The sequence below is a fragment of the Panthera onca genome, chromosome A3, assembly GCF_046562875.1.
Source record: "Panthera onca isolate mPanOnc1 chromosome A3, mPanOnc1 haplotype 2, whole genome shotgun sequence".
Taxonomy (NCBI): domain Eukaryota; kingdom Metazoa; phylum Chordata; class Mammalia; order Carnivora; family Felidae; genus Panthera; species Panthera onca.
In genome coordinates, this window is record NC_138341.1 from 16,249,380 (window position 1) to 16,266,619 (window position 17,240).

General features: G+C 44.8%; 1 protein-coding gene across 11 annotated transcripts in view; it reads left to right on the plus strand.

Moving 5' to 3' along the window:
• Positions 1-17,240, plus strand: part of LOC132689692 (uncharacterized) — a 157,388-nt gene that overhangs the window by 55,137 nt on the left and 85,011 nt on the right. For 5 of the 11 annotated variants that reach the window (XR_014137391.1, XM_081795163.1, XM_081795164.1 and 2 more), the window contains exons 3-6: positions 4,554-4,609; positions 5,401-5,440; positions 5,935-6,295; positions 7,292-7,329. The gene's annotated coding sequence lies outside the window, so the exon portion shown is untranslated. The remainder of the gene's footprint in view (positions 1-4,553; positions 4,610-5,400; positions 5,441-5,934; positions 6,296-7,291; positions 7,330-17,240) is intronic. The other 6 variants (XM_081795167.1, XM_081795170.1, XM_081795169.1 and 3 more) reach the window with 4 other exon arrangements.

The following is a 17,240-nucleotide window of genomic DNA, read 5'->3' on the forward strand; positions in this document are numbered from 1 at the left end:
AGAAATCGGTTTAATTTCTATACACCAATGATGAAGCAACAGAAAGAGAAATCAAGAAATTGATCCCATTTACAATCAATCCCATTTACCAAGAACCATAAAATATGTAGGAATAAACCTAACCAAAGATGTAAAAGATCTGTATGCTGAAAACTATAGAAAACTTATGAAAGAAATTGAAGAAGACATAAATAAATAGAAAAACATTCCATTCTCATGGATTGGAAGAATAAATATTGTTAAAATGTCAATACTACCCAAAGCAAACTACACATTCAATGCAATCCCAATCAAAATTACACTGGCATTCTTCCTAGAGCTAGAACAAACAATCCTAAAATTTGTATGGAATCACAAAAGAGCTTGAATAGCCAAAGTAATGTTGAAAAAGAAAACCAAAGTGAGAGGCATCACAATCCCAGACTTTAGTCTCTACTACAAAGCTGTAATCATCAAGATAGTATGGTATTGGCACAAAAACAGTCACATAGACCAATGGAATAGAATAAAGACCCCAGAATTGGACCCACAAATGTATGGCCAACTAATCTTTGACAAAGCAGGAAAGAGTATCCAATGGACAAAAGACAGTCTCTTCAGCAAATTGTGCTGGGAGAACTGGACAGAAACATGCAGAAGAATGAAACTGAACCACTTTCTTACACCATATACAAAAATGAACTCAAAATGGATGAAAGACCTAAATGTGAGACAGGAAACCATCAAAACCCTAGAGGAGAAAACAGGCAACAACCTCTTTGACCTTAACCTCAGCAACTTCTTACTCAATATGTCTCCAAAGGCAAGGGAAGTAAAGGCAAAAATGAACTATTGGGACCCCTCAAGATAAAGAGCTCAGCACAGCAAAGGAAACAATCAACAAAATTAACAGGTGACTGATGGAATGGGAGAAGATATTTGCAAATGACATATTGGATAAAGAGTTAGTATCCAAAATCTATAAAGAACTTACCAAACTCAACACCCAAAAAACAAATAATCCAGTGAAGAAATGGGCAAAAGACATGAATAGACACTTTTCCAAAGATGTCCAGATGGCCACCAGACACATGAAAAGATGCTCAACATCACTTATCATCAGGGAAATACAAATCAAAACTACATTGAGATACCACCTCACACTGGTAAGAGTGGCTAAAATGAACAAATCAGGAGACTATAGATGCTGGAGAGGATGTGGAGAAATGGGAACCCTCTTGCACTGTTGGTGGGAATACAAAATGGTGCAGCCACTCTTGAAAACAGTGTGGAGGTTCTTAAAAAAATTAAAAATAGATCTACCCTATGACCCAGCAATAGCACTGGTAGGAATTTACCCAAGGGATACAGGAGTGCTGGTTCATAGGGGCCCAGATACCCCAATGTTTATAGCAATGCTTTCAACAATAGCCAGATTATGGAAAGAACCCAAATGTCCATCAACTGTTGAGCGGATAAAGAAGATGTTGTTTGTATATACAATGGAATACTACTTGGCAATGAGAAAGAATGAAATCTTGCCATTTGCAACAATGTGATGGAAATGGAGGGTATTATGCTAAGTGAAATAAATGAGTCAGAGAAAGACAGATATATGTTTCCACTCATGTGAAATTTGAGAAACTTAACAGAAGACCATGGGGGAAGGAAAGGGGAAAAAATAATTTTAAACAGAGAGGGAGGCAAACCATAAGAGATACTCAAATACAGAGAACAAACTGAGAGTTGAAGGGGGTGCAGGGGAGAGGGGAAAATGGGTGATGGGCATTGAGGAGGGCACTTGTTGGGATGAGCACTGGGTGTTGTATGTAAGTGATGAATCATGGGAATCTACTCCTGGAGCCAAGAGCACACCGTATACACTGTATGTTAGCTAACTTGATAATAAATTATATTAAAGCAAATAAATAAATAAAATAAAGAGAATCCTGTAAATAAATTAAAAAAAAGTTGGATGCTCAACCTACGGAGACACCTAGGTGCCCCACCACATCATGTTTATCCATTCATCTATCAATAGACACTTGGGCTGTGTTCATATCTTGGCTGTTATAAATAATGCTGCAGTAAACATGGGGGTGTGTATATCTTTTCAAATGAGTGATTTAATATTCTTTGGGTAAATACCCAGTAACGGAATTACTGGATCATATGGTAGTTCTACTTTTAATTTTTTGAGGAAGCTCCACACTGTTTTCCACAGTGGCTGCACCAGTTTGCATTCCTAACCATAGTGCATGAGGATTCCTTCTTCACATCCTCACCAACAATTTTTGTTTCTTGTGGTTTTGATTTGTATTTTCCTGATTAGCGATGTTGAGCATCTTTACATGTGTCTGTTGGTCATCTGTATGTCTTCTTTGGAGAAATGTCTGTTCATGTCTTCTGCCCATTTCTTATTGAATTAATTTGTTTGGGGGTGTTGAGTTGTGTAAGTTCCTTATATATTTTGGATACTAACACCTTATTGGATATGTCATTTGCAAATATCTTCTCTCATTCAATAGGTTGCCTTTTAGTTTTGTTGATTGTTTCCTTTACTGTGTAGAAGTTTTTTTATTTTGGTGTAGTCCCAATAGTTTATTTTTGCTTTTGTTTCCCTTGCCTCAGGAAACATATCTAGAAAGGTGTTGCTATGGCTGATGTCAGAGAAATTATTGCCTGTGTTATTTTCTAGGATTTTTATGGTTTCAGGTCTCACATTTAGGTCTTCAATCCATTTTGAGTTTATTTTTGTGTATGGTGTAAGAGAGTGGTCCAGTTTTTTTGCATGTGACTTTCTAGTTTTCTCAACATCATCTGTTGAGGAGACTATCTTTTCCCATTGCATATTTTGCCTCCAAAGTCAAAGATTAATTGGCCATGTAATTGTGGGTTTATTTTGGGGGCTCTCTGTTCTGTTCCATTGATCTATGTGTCTGTTTATGTGCCAGTACCATACTGTTTTTGTGCCAGTACCATACTGTTTTGATTACTACAGCTTTGTAGTTTATCTTAAAATCTAAGATTGGGATACTTCCAATTTTGTTCCTTTTTTTCAAGATTGCTTTGGGTCTTTCATGGTTCCATACAAATATTAGGATCGTTCTATCCCTGTGAAAAATGCTTTTTGTATTTTGATACGGATTCCATTAAATCTGTAGATTGCTTTGGGTACTATAAATATTTTAATTATATTTATTCTCCCAGCCCATGAGCATGGAATATCTTTTCTCTTTGTTTGTATCATCTTCAATTTCTTTCAATTTTGACCACACTGAAATAGCACTTTATGTTTCCATTTATGTGAAGAATCTACTGTTATTCTGAGAAAAAGTGCCACAAAATGCCAAATTTAGGTATTTTAGAAAGCTTCACACAGTCATATAGAAAGTTTGCCTCCCTGAATGGAACACTGCTAGGGTTTGACATATACTCTGCCAGTCTTTTCTCCACACAAATGTACTCTGCGCCCCATCACCTCCACTTGTTTAAGTCTCCTCCTAAGATTGAGAGATTCAAGTATTTTTATTTTTTGACCGTCTAACTCAAGGCTGGATAGGGGATAAACCTTGTTCCATAATAAAGAAAAGGAGACAAGTTAGCAGGAGGTTCATCTATTCAGACTGCTTTTTAGTATTTTTAGCTTCCTCTCCCCTCTCCTCCTCCATCTTCAGTGTTTGAAGCTTCTCTTCTGCTCCATTAAGATAGGGAACAATCTACACAAACAAGGTGCGCATCTAGTCCTGACCATTTCCTTTTGTCAGAGATTAAATTTGGAAATCTTCACTAAGATGAGTCTTTGGCTCCCATAGGAGGCCATTCTTGTCTTCCTGCCTCTCCATTTCTCCTGTGCCCCAGGTCAGCAGAGGGGAAGTACTATTTCATATTACCTTGAGCAGGACTATCTCCTGGCTAGAAGCAGTCATCTGCCTGGGTGTTGGAATAGAAACAGGGACAGAGTAGAGGTGGCATTAGGTAGAGAAGAATGCCTATGTTTCCTTAGCCATTTTCCCACCTATTGTGTCCTTAGGGTTTCTGCCTTTGTATGGCTGCTTCTAACCATTCAGGTGTGTGTGAACTTTGCATTTAACAAAGAATTTGTTTTCCTATTTCCTCATCGGAACCTCATAATGCCCTTTGAGCTGGGCTGGGCAGAGTGAAGTTCAAGTGGTGGTGGCTTGGCTGAGGTACCTCAATGGAAGAGATAGGACATGCTACACATACCCCCTGACTCTCAGGGCCCATGGCCCAAGAGCAGTTGGCTAGCAGTTTATCCCTGAGGCTGTGAACCAGCCCTACAGCTGCTACAGATATGGAGCACAGGGAAATTGGGTGATAACTGGCTCTTTTCTATCCTGGAGCCCTTTCCAAGATTCAGTGTTTCTGTATGGCTGGGCCTCTTAGGGGGAGAAGTGTCTTAGGGTTCTGGGGTATAGTTGAATCCCCCCTGGGTGGAGTTAAGAGCACCTTCACTGGGTAACTTTGAACTTTGCACCAGATCATCCAAGTTAGGACTGTTTATGCATCCTGTGAAAGATTGGTGTGCTCACAGAGTCGTATCACCATTGCAGGTATGGACTCAATCTGGAGCCAGTGATAAATGAGTGCCTACTGGCTGAATATGAATGTGAGTGTCTCTCAATCCAGAACAGCTCTTTTATGGGATCCTACATATTCTAGAATGGGACTGTGCTAGAATGTATTCCTTCTCCTTCCATCTCCCTGAGCTCCTGACCCTGAGGCCCACCTTCAGACTCCCACAGAATCAAATTTCTCTGCTGATTTTGGGCTTGGTGACAACTGTATGTGTGCATGTATGTGTGGTCATTGTTTTATTATGATCTCTCTGCTCCCCCCGCCGCCTTCTACACTAAGAACCATGAATGATAGTTTCATTTCCCTATTATAAGATAGGCAAATGAGTATGCTATATATACATGTCAAGTGAATGAATGAATAATGGAGTCTGTTTTGTGGGTGGAGGTAGTATGTCACTGGGAACCATCTTAAAGTCCTTAAAAAACAATCACTTCACCATAAGTCTGTCTCATTGCTCACAGCTAGCAAGAGGGAGGAAACCGTCCCACATGTTTGGGTATGGGCTCCATGAAAATCCTTCACTTCAGCCTGATTGACCACTTATTTCTTGTTGGCGGGGCTCCCTTGATAGAAAAGTTGGTTTTTCTATCTGATCTGGGGACTCTAGATCTGTGGGTGCAGCAGACTGAACTTGGCTTCCTGCTGGATCTCAGATGGTGCTGTGATGATCCACACTCCTTTCGTTATCCCCTTGTCAGTGCTACCGACCGGCCGAGGTATCTGCAGTGGCTGATGTCAGCCTGTCCCTGTCAAAGTTTCTGAAAAGCCCTGGTGTCTAGAAGCTTCGTGATCACAACCTGCCTCCTTATATTTTATTAGGTGTCCAGGTCTTCTCAGTGCTCCCTGTGGACCCCAGAAGGTAACACTAACATTTCTCCTGGGGAAAGTGTCTGAGTGACAGAGAAAACCAGTTTGAGCCGTGTTGCAGCCCCTCAGTCCACCTGCCCACTCACTCCACGCTGCTCACACACAGAGCAGCCGGCCTTACCACCCAACTGGCTAAGCTTAGCCATTAAACTCCGTTTGAAGTTTTATTTGCCTCTATTCTTGTTATCTCAGTGGGCAATCATTCCTAGGACAGTTTGTAACAAATAGCATTTTCTGTTCTGCTGAGAACACAGGCCCCTGGCCTGTAGCCTTGTTGTATTTGAGAGCCTAGCCCATCCCTTCCCCCAGTCCAAACCCCATTCTTTCTTGCTCCTTGTTGTTGTTTTTAATAATATTATTTATTTCTGAGGGCCTCAAGTTTACAGAATTGAAGTATACATATGCCCCCAGGTCATGTCACACTAGCATAAAGGCCTTTCGTTTTATTTTTTCCCTCCATCTCTGTCCCATTCTCTCCCTCTGCAGGAACCTGCTTGTATTGCAAGGCCTGAAATGCTGTGTGCTGCCTTGACTTCTCTGAGCCTCACAGACCCCCACCTTGCTCTTATCAGACATGTCCCCACCCAGCGGGAAACTCTCTCCTCCTGGCTAGTCCCCCTCCCAGCTGGACCAGCTGCTCCCCATTCGGTTCTCCATCTAATGGTTTCACCTCCCAGCCAGCTTGTGGAATTATTCAAACAAGCCAATCACATTCTCCCTTGGAGACCACGGGCACCCCACCCTTCAGTTAGTAAATGCGTGTTATCTACAGCCTCTGTGGGTTTCCTGTGCTCCCAAGTGCAGCCCCGGATGGCCCTGTGTCGTGTGCAGTGTCTTCCCCCTGGCTGTGAGTACACATGATTAATAAACTGCTGTCCATCTTGTCTGTCCCGTGTCAGGTGTCGTGTGTGCAGGACTGATACTATTTAGTACAGGGGATCCCTCCTTCACCAATGGGCTGAACAGTAGGTAATGAGAACAGCACTCCGTGCATTTCATGCATGGACTTCCAAACCATCTTCCACAATTTCATTTAGACGTATGGATAGCCGTCTAAACTGCATGATGTGCTTTTACTTCGCAGAAGGTGTTGTGCTATAAATCTCAGTTTTTTTCCTGGAGCATTTGCTTCTAGTGTCCCCCATATCCTTTTGTCACTGAGTGTTTATTCTCCTGGGACTTCAGGGGAACTTTCTCTGTTGTAGGAGTGGGGCAGGTTGCAAGTGCCGGGTGGTCATCACCCCTGGGAGCAGTCGTCAATCAAGGAAGGTTATAAAACCCAGCTTTCTTACAACCCTGGGCTTGCTCGAGGCTCTTCCCCTGAGATCCTCAGTGGGAGGGAGGCCCAGCTGCCCACACAAGAGCCCTGCTCATGAACCAACTCTTCCCTTCCCTCCCCTCCCTTTCCTCTCCACATCCCACCTCCCTTGTCACCTATGAGTTCTTCCTGTGATCACCATCCACACAAACTAGTTACCCTCAGATCCTTGTCTTAGGTTCTGCTTCTGTTTTTCATCCAATGCTGTGTGTGAGAACTCCACGTGTTGCTATATACAAATACATTCAGTTGCATGGGATCCCAACATTGGGTGTTTGCTACAGTTATACACCCATTTCCCTGGTGACAGCTCCCTTGCCCTTAACCTGTCTTGCACTGGCCACCCTTGGCCCCCTGTCCATGTGGATGGGTCAGTGAGCCTCTCTGGAGTAGACATGCAGGCACAGGAGGGCTGAGGTTGAGGGAGCATGCACACTAAGTATTGTCAGATTTCTCTTTAAGGTGGCTCTGTCAACGTATTCTATCACTAGCACAGTGTGTGAATTGACTTTCCTTGTTTTGCAGGCTGGATTTTCCAGCAACAGGCACCATGATGGAGTTTGGTGAGTAAGAAGGTATTTATTAGGGATCAACACCTATAAGGGAAGGAGGAAGGAGTAAGATTGAGTAGAGGGAGAGGCTGAGCTGTGATGTGGGCCTGGGGAAGCCTGGGCAAGTCATGGCCGACCCTGCAAGAAGTTGTGAAGTGAATGTTGCCCATCAGCGTCATGTGCTGGGCTGAAGTGGTCAGGCCTTTCTTTCCCACTGTGCCCATGACAGCTGAGGCCAAACCTGAACCTTGAAGGTAAGAAGCAAGTCCTTTCTTGAACGGGAATCTGGGCATACATCTCCCTGCAATGTGAATTGAGAAAGTGGTGTCTCATTGCTGTTTTGATTTGCATTTCCTTGATTACTGGTGAGTTTGAAAATGTCTTTATGTGCCCATTAGTAAAGCTGATTCAACCAGTTAGAACCAGATGTTAAAATAGCCAATGCTTGAACCCCCAAATGCTCCCCAACACCTGGCCCAACCAACTCATCCCCTCCACTGGGACCCCCTGGATCTCCCCATAATCCAGTATCCACAGGGGTGTCTAGCACCCCAGGGGACCTCCCTGCCCCTGCCCCCGTGATTCAGACAGTCTGTTCTTTTGGTCAGTGCCCATGCCATATCTGCTCTGAAAAGCACCCTGAGAGTGAGCTGTTATGGTTTCCTTTCCCTGAACTACCTGTCTGTAACTTTCTGTAATCTTTCAATGGTGTTTTGAAACCTTATCCAGGAGGATGCTGTTTCAGGTTTCAGGGCTTTTGTGGTGGTGAGTATGGGGTAGGTGAGGGGGAAGGGTTTAGGCTGGTACCTCCCTAGGCTAGCCCCTGCAAGAATCAGCAGGTCTCCAGGTCATGGGCCAAACAGATTCAGGGCCTGAGAGAAGGTGAGGCTGAGGATACTGGGGGTTCCTTGGGCACAGAAGAGCAGGGGTCTGCACCTGTGTGTACTGAGAACCCAGGTAATCAGTGACATTCCTGAGGAAGTTCTATTGAACACCTACTGTGGCCATCCCTGGGTTGCATGGGGTAGAGGGTGTCCTGCTGTGGCCTTCACACCAGCTCAACACACCTGCCTCTATTACTCTGTGCCCTACTAGCCTCTGCCTGCTCAGGGCTGTCTCCCAAACACCTCTTCTTTACACTAAATCCCAAGTAAACTTTATTTCTAAAACACAAATCTGGACATATCTATTGAATTTTCAAATCCCTTCAAAAGCTCCTCATTATTTATTAGCATTGTGTTATCCAGGGAGCAGAATTGGTTGGGGGCCCTTTTAGCTTTACAACGGATAAACATAGAAGTGTTCCTCACCACAAAAGGAAGTTTATATATAGTTTAGTTGTTTAGAATGGTGAGTGTTTAGATGTAAACATTTGAAAAGCATAAGAAGGAAATCTTGTATTACTGAGGTTGTTTTTGGGTTATACTACTCTGAATGGTTGCATTCATTGTTTCACATTTTTAATGTCCACAGCTCAGGACTTGGGCTTTTTTTTTTTTTTTTAATATGCCAAGAATTAAAGTGAGAATTGAAAAGAAAAAAGAAAAAAATAAGAAAGAAAATCTCCTTATTGTCTATAGCATAAAATCCATTAGCCCAGCACAAGACTTTCCTTAAACTGGTCCAACTCTCAACCTGTCCCATGTCCCACAACCCTCTTTCTCACCCCCACCCCTTGACCTTTTGTCTTTCCATCCCCATTACATCTTTGTTTTGTATGTTTGTTGGGGGACTGGGGTGGGGGTGGCCAGGAATGAAATGAAAGAGATAGGCAGGGACCTTGCTTCTGGCAATGGGGAGCCACTGGGTGAGTTAAGCAGACACAAGCCTGGCCAGCTTATAGTTGGGCTTCCTCAGCCTCCTCTTGTGGTTTTACCTAGGAGCTTACCCAGTTGGAGTCTTTCTCCAGGCTCCTGGGTCTCGATGAGCTCCCACTGGCCACTGGCCAGCACCTTCCTTGGCTCATGCAACCTTGGCTGCTTTGTTAATGGTCTTGCTCCATGGGTCCTGGGATTTCTGATTCTGGGAGAGCTGAATGCAGATAAAGCCTGGACTCTCTCCTGAGGCTCCAGTCCATGTTAAAGTGTTCCTCGTCTGAATAGAACTGTCACTGAGTGGGAAGGAGTGGGCATGTGTGCCCCATGGCTGGGGGGCGGGGGTGGTCTACAGTGAAGCCAAGATCCCACTGCCTTTTGTGTTTCAAACAAGTACTGTTTCCTTCAAATGGTTTTTGCAACTCAGTCCCTAATCAACAGGATATAAGTGCCACAAGGATGGAGGAAAAGGGGACACAGTGCCCAGCCTAAGCCAAAAGAGCTTATGTCGAGGGGCCCCCACAGAAGCCTGTGTTTTCATTACTAAGCAACTTTAGGAGGAGTATGGGGAAAGAAAGACGGTGGGGTAGTAAGTCTGCAATAATGGCTGCCATGTGGAGGGAAGGCAATGTTACCCAGCTACGAACCAGAAAGCATGGTTTATATTTTCAACAGTTGGAGAGAGAAATGAAAACTGAATATTTGCTGCACCTGTGAAAACATATTTGATCATGATGGCAAGTCCAGCATTCTTAGTGCGGGATTCATATTTCATAACTCGTGTTCAAACAAGAAAAATGATTATAATGTTAAGTATTTCCTGAGTTTATTTTGATGGATGACAGAATAAGTACTGTATCTTTCACTCATTAAAATACAGATTGGTGTAATTTAATAAATGAACTTAATACACAGATGTTCCAGGCTGTTTTACCAGGGTGTATATTAATCAACTTCTTTATATATGATCCTCTTTTATATTTTTTAAAGAAACTTGCAGGAGCCAAGAATTTATTAGATTTGTATGCTCTAGGACGAGTATCCAATGTCAGGTACACGCAGGAGTGTATTAAGATGAAACGGAGCCAGAGTCTGCAGAGCAGCCAGGCCCCCACAAGGGTCGTCCTGGGCTTCCAGCCGGCTCTCTGGGTCATCTCAGAGCCAGCTCACAGGTCCCTGCTGAGCTTACTTGCTGCCACTGCCCCAGGTCTGCTCAGAGGTGCTTCTGGAGACCCTGGTCGGAAGTGGTAGGCTTGGGCACTGAGATGGTCCAGACTGGACAGTGGCTCTGCTGGGGAAGAGGCCTGCAGCCCAGGGGGCCTCACAGGCCCTTCTCAGATTCCTTGGCCACCCTCAATGGCCTCTCAACTCAACGTCACTCTCCCTTTCCTCACTCTCTCTTGGCAGCATGTTTGGGGGCTATGCTTTGTTCTGTCTGTGTTTCACGCAGGCAAGCTCGCCTCACTAATGAGGCTACAAACTCCTGAAGGCAGGGGCTGTGCCTTTGCCAGATCCCACAGTCTGTGCTCAAGGAATCCGCAGGTCTGTACCGATTCTATGTGTCTCAGTCAGGACCTGCCTTCTGACTGAGGAGGCTCTGGAAGGGGACATAGAAACCCTGGTTTGGCCATTCTAGAGGGTGCAGGTTGAGAGGGGTAGAGAGGGTGGGGACACAAGGCTAACTTACCTCTCTGGTGAAGGACAGAGAAAGCATGAGAGTAGGAACTTCAGCTACCTCTTCTCTCATTTACGAATCCTGTTGAAAAGTGACTTCAGGTTCAGGGAAGTGGTCTCTGGCTGGCAGCAGTGGTGGGAGGACTGGAGGAGGTGTCTTGGGTCACACAGCCTGCTCTGTCCACACAGAGCCCTCAGTTGTCTCTTGAAGCACCTTGCACTCTCTCGTGGTTCTGGAACTAGAGTTTTATTTCTTGATGCACAACTCTGGATAGAGACACTGCAAGGCCGGGGGCCACATATCATCCATTTTGGCACCTCTGTCCTCATCAGAGTTTAGCCCAGGCCCCTTGTGCCCTCTCCTTATCACCTAGGTGGATGGTCAGTGCAGGTTGGCTTGTATGGCATGAGATAAGCCCGCCACCCAGAACAGAAACACTGGTGTCCCTCCAGCTCCCCCCAAGGATGGGTGCTCCCTGGCAGCTGCAGGCTGAGCCAGCCCATTCCCCCTGCAGCCCCTCTGCACCCCTCGGTGGCTCATCAATCACACGGGCAGGTCCTGCGGGTGGGTAGTGGCTCTGCTGTCACATGCCTGTTTGCAATAAGCTCTGGCCATAATCATTAATCATTCATTGAAGCTGTGGTTAGCGGCCCTCAGTCAAGTAGATGGTTTCAGGTTTTCCGGGCTAAGTGCCTCTCCAGCAAGCATCCTCCTCAGCCCTTTCATGTCCAGCCATTTGATGTTCTGTGCATGCCGAGCTGGCCTCCAAGGCCAGGCTTTGTTTTGGAGGGTTGTTCTGAATGCTTCCCTCAGGGCCAGGCCAAGAGAGGTCTGGGCTCCAGCTCCACGTCTGCACAGGAAATAGAGCTTGTAGGATGAGTCTCTGTTGAGCACTTCCGAGAGCCCAGTTCTCTGCCAGGCCATGGGGATCTTAGAGAAAGAGAAAGTACTCACTCTACCCTCAGACCCCCATTTAGGGACAGAGCTCATGCAAGAAGTTGGCCAGCAAGATGGAATTTATTAGGATGGAGAGGACTCAAACAGCTCTTTGGTCTGCAGGTTTCCCAGGAGGGTAGATGCCTGGAGGCTGGGTGGTGGAGCCGGAGAGCTGAGGGAATACAGGAGCAGAGGCTCAGGTGAGGACAGCTGTGCTGTGTGGTCTGAGCCAGGCCTTCGGTCTGAAAGGCAGACTGAAACTGTTGGGCAATTGTCTGGAAACAGTGGTGACAATAAAAACCTTTTTTGCTGGGAGAAACATTGAGAAAAATTAACTTTACGTTTAATCTGAAGATGACAGTTTCCTGCAAGTTACTAATACGGTTATCGTCAGAGGTTCCTGAGTTGCTTGAAAAGATGCATAATGCACAGGAGTGGAATATCCCGGGAAAAGCTGGGACTAGAGTTCCGTCGGGTTCAGCAAACACTTGTCGGCGCCTCCTAGGTGCTCGGGGCCACCATGGTGCCATAGAGCCATTTCTATGTCATGGGCCCAGGAAATGTCCTGTAAATGCAGACAGAGGAGTTGGAGCAGGCTACAAGGGCCACGCCTGGCTCCACAGTTCCAGGGGGGAGGGACTCGGGAGTCTAGAGCTACAAGGAGCAGGGGCTGGAGGTTTTTGGTTGTTGAAATGTGAAGTTGATGTAGAGATATTACTGAGGCTGATACCCCAGCCGCCATTTCAGTATCTCTCCCAGAGAATGTTTCTTGCCGAGAAACATTCACTGTGTGTTCATCCACTGAGGCACAGCTTTGAACCAATAAAAGAACTGTGGGTATTCAGAAGTAAGAGACATTGCATCTGGTTGAGGGGGATCAGGAATGGGTGCATCTAGCAGATGGTCTTTGGCAAGGTCTGGAAGGATAGGAAAGACTTTCCCAGGAGTGGGCTAGAAAGGAGTTTGCCAGGTGGATGGAGGAGGGGACACAAAAGCACAGAGGATAGCCTGAATTGCTGGCTGCTAGGGTCCCTGTGCCAGGGTGGAGGAAGATGAAGCTGGCGGCACAGGGTGGCATGAAGCTTGGAGTTCCAGGCTGAGTCTCTAGCCCTGGGGAGCTCTGCTCTGCTCCTAGGTCACCACCCTACCTGCTTTATCCCTGTGTTTTCACCCACACTTCTCATCCCTGTTACACAAGATGCTCTCTGCCACCTGAGAAACTTGGGAAATTTTTCCTCTCTTTGCCTCCTGGAGAATTTCCCCTCATCTTGCAAGATCCAACTCACATGGTAGCTCTTCCTTGCAGCCTTCCCTAACTGCCATGATCTGCATGGATTCCCCTCCCCACACTGAGGGCTTATGATGCTGCCCACCACCGACTGGAAGCTGTTTGGGGGTGAAGGGTGGTGACAATCTGATACCTGCTTCTGCTACTCACTGCCTGGGTAACCAGCCATCTTGATTTCCTTATCTGTTGGAAAGAAAAAGCATTGCAATAACAATGCATTAGCAATAAATGGAATAAATAAAATGGTTTGTGTGTCATGCCTGCTACAGCATTTGGAACAGAGTAGTCAGACAAGGTTAGGCTTCTTCTCACTCCCTGACCAAGTTCTGCCTATGCCATTGTCAGCCATTCACAGGTAAGTCTCCGCAACCAGGCTGTGAGGTCCATGGTGGGGAACCCATGTTTCTCGTGCTCTCTGTGTCTTGCACAGTTACAGACTGGAGCATGGGCTCGCACTACTTACTATGGTTGCCTTGAAATCTGCTTCAACAGGACTCCTCCACCGTGGAGAAGGAGCACAGGAACTCTTCAGGGAAATTTGTAGATGCGGGAATCAAGTTTGTTTGTTTGTTTTTCTTATGAATGTTCTGATTAAGCCAGAAACTTCCTGAAGTCATACAATTCTCCTATCCCCAGAGAAGGATTTGAATAAAGTATCCTCTTGCTGGAAGGAAAATTAGAGATAATTAGTTCAGTGGTTTTAAAAATTTGTAAAGGACTGGAGCCATTTTTCTCAAGTGAAATTTTATATGGAACCTTAAGCTACCGGAGCAGACAGAGCATTATTTTAGGAATATATTGGTATTTATTATTGATTAACAAAATTAAGTAAATCACATTGAGAAATATATTTATTGTAAAATTTCACACTTATAATAAGTGAATGAATAATAAATCAACTTGACAAAGGTATTTATTTTATAATCTCAAACTTTAAAAAATATTTAAAAAATTTTTTTAAATGTTTATTATTTTCAAGAGAGAGAGAGACACACACACTGAGTGTGAGCAGGGGAGGGGCAGAGAGAGAGGGAGACACAGAATCTGAAGCAGGCTCCAGGTTCTGAGCTGTCAGCACAGAGCCCAACATGGGGCTCGAACTCATGAACCGTGAGATCATGACTTGACCCAAAGTTGGACTCAACTGACTGAGCCAACCAGGTGCCCCTAAAAAAAATATTTTTAAAATAGAAAATTTTGAAATAAAATATTTCTGAAATCCATAAGGTAACTTGGGTCTCTAGGGCCCAGAGCGTGTGATATGACTTACTGATTAAGTCCACCTCTTTATAACACAGATGAGTAAACTGAGGCTTGGAATGTGTCAAGGACATGTCAAGGCCATACAGAGAATAGGTGGTTGGCTGGGGTGAGAACTTAGGTCTCCTGCCCCTACAATGCCAGGGCTCTTTCAACTATATTCTTGATCTCTCCTAATTCGTCTGAGTAAAACAGTGTTTTTCTTGTTATGTGCTTTCTAATAAGATACCCCAACTCCATAGTTTGATTTATATTTAAGGCTTTCTTATACTCTTGTGATGAGCATGAAACAGGCTGCTTACTGAGCTAATAGTGCAACCTGGAAATCTCCATCTGTGTCTTCCCATCTCAGCAAGAGAATTCTGCCGTGGTGATGGATAATTGAAACGGATTTGGTCAGCCAGGCCTCTATACTGATGATGGTTTTATGTTTGCTCATCTGTCAGAAAAGTAAAAAGCAAAGCTGGTAATTTGTGTTAACTAAGCACCTTCATTATAGGAACTCAAGGGAAAGGGTGGGGAGCAAAACATTTTTTCGTCCAGCTGTCCCGGATCCTGAGGATGATTTGTGTAGTTAAGGAGAAATTCTAATAATGTTGTGCGTATGGAAAAGTTTAAGGCAAAGATGATGGGTCATTTTCCAAGTGTTCGGGTTGAATATCAAGAGCTGTGCAGCTTCCTTCCCAACTCCTGCTTTTCCTGGCTGGGTCGATCTCACATTGTGCCTCTCGCGTGGGGCAGTAATGACCTCTATGAATTCCCAGCTCACAGATGGCACCTCTCCAGTGAACCTTGACAAAGACGTAGATGTCCCACAGGGACCCAGAATTTCCCGCTCTTCGCCGAAGAAGGCCAGAAAAAGCCTTGCTCTGGAGTATGTTGGATGCTCAACATAGAATTGCTTTCTTCCAGCTCCTACTCCTGACCCCTGGTTCTGTCTGGCAGGTGTTCAGTACCCAATTCCAGGCAGCATTTTAAGACTGTCCCCTCTTGTCTTAAGGCAGCCCTTTCTGGGGTTATTCTTACCTGCAGAGAGAACAGGCTAATGGTCTCCTTTAGTGTCCCCTGTCCTCAGGCAGTCTTCCCCTTCTGCTCATACAAGAAGGCTCAAAACCCCTTCCTAGGCCATAGAGCCTCTTCTTCCCTAGCTGGGATGGAGGGTGGGAATCCTGATACCTCTGAAGAGGGAGCTAAGGGTCTGATTGTTGTGTTGGGGTAAGTGGCCCGCATTGCCTCTTCCTTTGGAGAAGGAATGGTATGTGGGTCCTAAGAAATTGAAATTATAGGACAGGATCACAGAGAAGAAAGGAGAGAAAGTAACAAAAGAACTAGGCCACCTGACCTATTTTGCCCCGGGATAAAGCAGGTGAAGAAAGAGCCCAGTCCTGGGCATTTTGAGGTGAGGTTGTTTCCTGCCCCTTGGGACAAGGGTAGCCCTGGGTCTGACCATCCTGAGCTAATAAAGATGAAAGTTCATTCTTCTATTTGCACCAGAGATCCTCTCTTTGTTAAAAGGCTCAGAGCTGAGCTTTTTTAAAGAGCACATTTCAGGTAGGGTTAGAGTCACACGTACAGAAAGTGATTTACCCACACACTTCCAAGAACACATCCATTATCCAAAACAAAATTCTAATTGGGCCTTAAGAGTCATCAAACAAAAATGAAGAGTTTTTTTCCTTAATAGGGGATAAGGTGTGCATGCCCTATAAATCATCTCTGCTAATTCTGAATGATGCTGCATTTGTTTATAGGTGCAGGAAACTATAATGGAAGAGGGTGAGAGGAATGTGAACTTACTGGTTTTCAATATGGGGTATCCCATAGGGCCTTGAGTTTTGGCTGGTCCAGTATGGCTAAAGATACAACATGGAGTGACGTACTATAACCAAATTTAAAGGAAAACATTAATCTTTTGAGACCAAAATGTGCATCATTTCAGCTGCTGCTGATCACAGCTGTGGATGGTGAGGCCCCACCCACCCACCAATTTCCTTGACTAATCAGGAACATCTCTGTATGGCCATGTCTCTCAGGCAATTTAGAGCCAAGGGTAAAGCTGAATGTATCTCCCTTTGTCAGATTCAAATCTTCTTTCTGAGGAGGTTGTACCTGAAGAGTTAAAGGCAAGTCTGGCAAAATAAACAGGGATCAAAATGTTTGCCAGGGAGTCTTTTTAAAAAAGAATTGCTCTTTCTCTTGGAGCCTTGGTTGACCTTTATGTGTGAGCGGGTGGAAATGTCCCCAGGAAATCTCCAAAACCTCAGAGGAAGCTGTTGACAGGCTTCCAGTGAACTGGGTTTTTGCTTGTGCTCTGGAGGTAGAGAATAACAGATGGACTTTGACAAACACGGACAGATGAATATAATCTTCAAAAAGTAAGTTTTTTACTTTTATTTTTTTCCCACTGGCAGCATTACAAGCTCACACTATAGTGTTTCTGGGCACCACAGTGGGGGTCCTGGTCTAATGGAAGTTTTAAAGAAATTATAAAGAGTACCTGACTGGAGTGAGGAACTCTGTGTGTTTAGACCAGTCGCCTAAGCTCTCCATGGAGACATGGTTACTCATTTGTAAGTAGAGATAACAAAAAAGCCCTATTTACATGTCTGAGCTGTTGCAAAAACTGCATGGGGCACCGGAGATATCAAACACTTTGTGAGCAGATTGGAGGCTGCAATAGCTCAGCTTCAGAAACTCAGCAGGAATATTAGATAGAGTGCAGATTGGAGAGAGAGGGTGGTGGCAGGACAGGGCTGGATCTGAGGGAGCAAAGGTGAGTGGAAGAACCATTGTGCTATCTCCAGGGAGTGAAGACATTTTCTGTCACTCCACAGATGTATACTATCTTTACTTGGAGATCCACTCCTTTCTTTTCCAGGCTTAGAGGGTTTTGGTCCAGTAGGAGAAAAGAGGAGGGCAGAGACTGACCCAGTGTATGAATCTCCTCAGA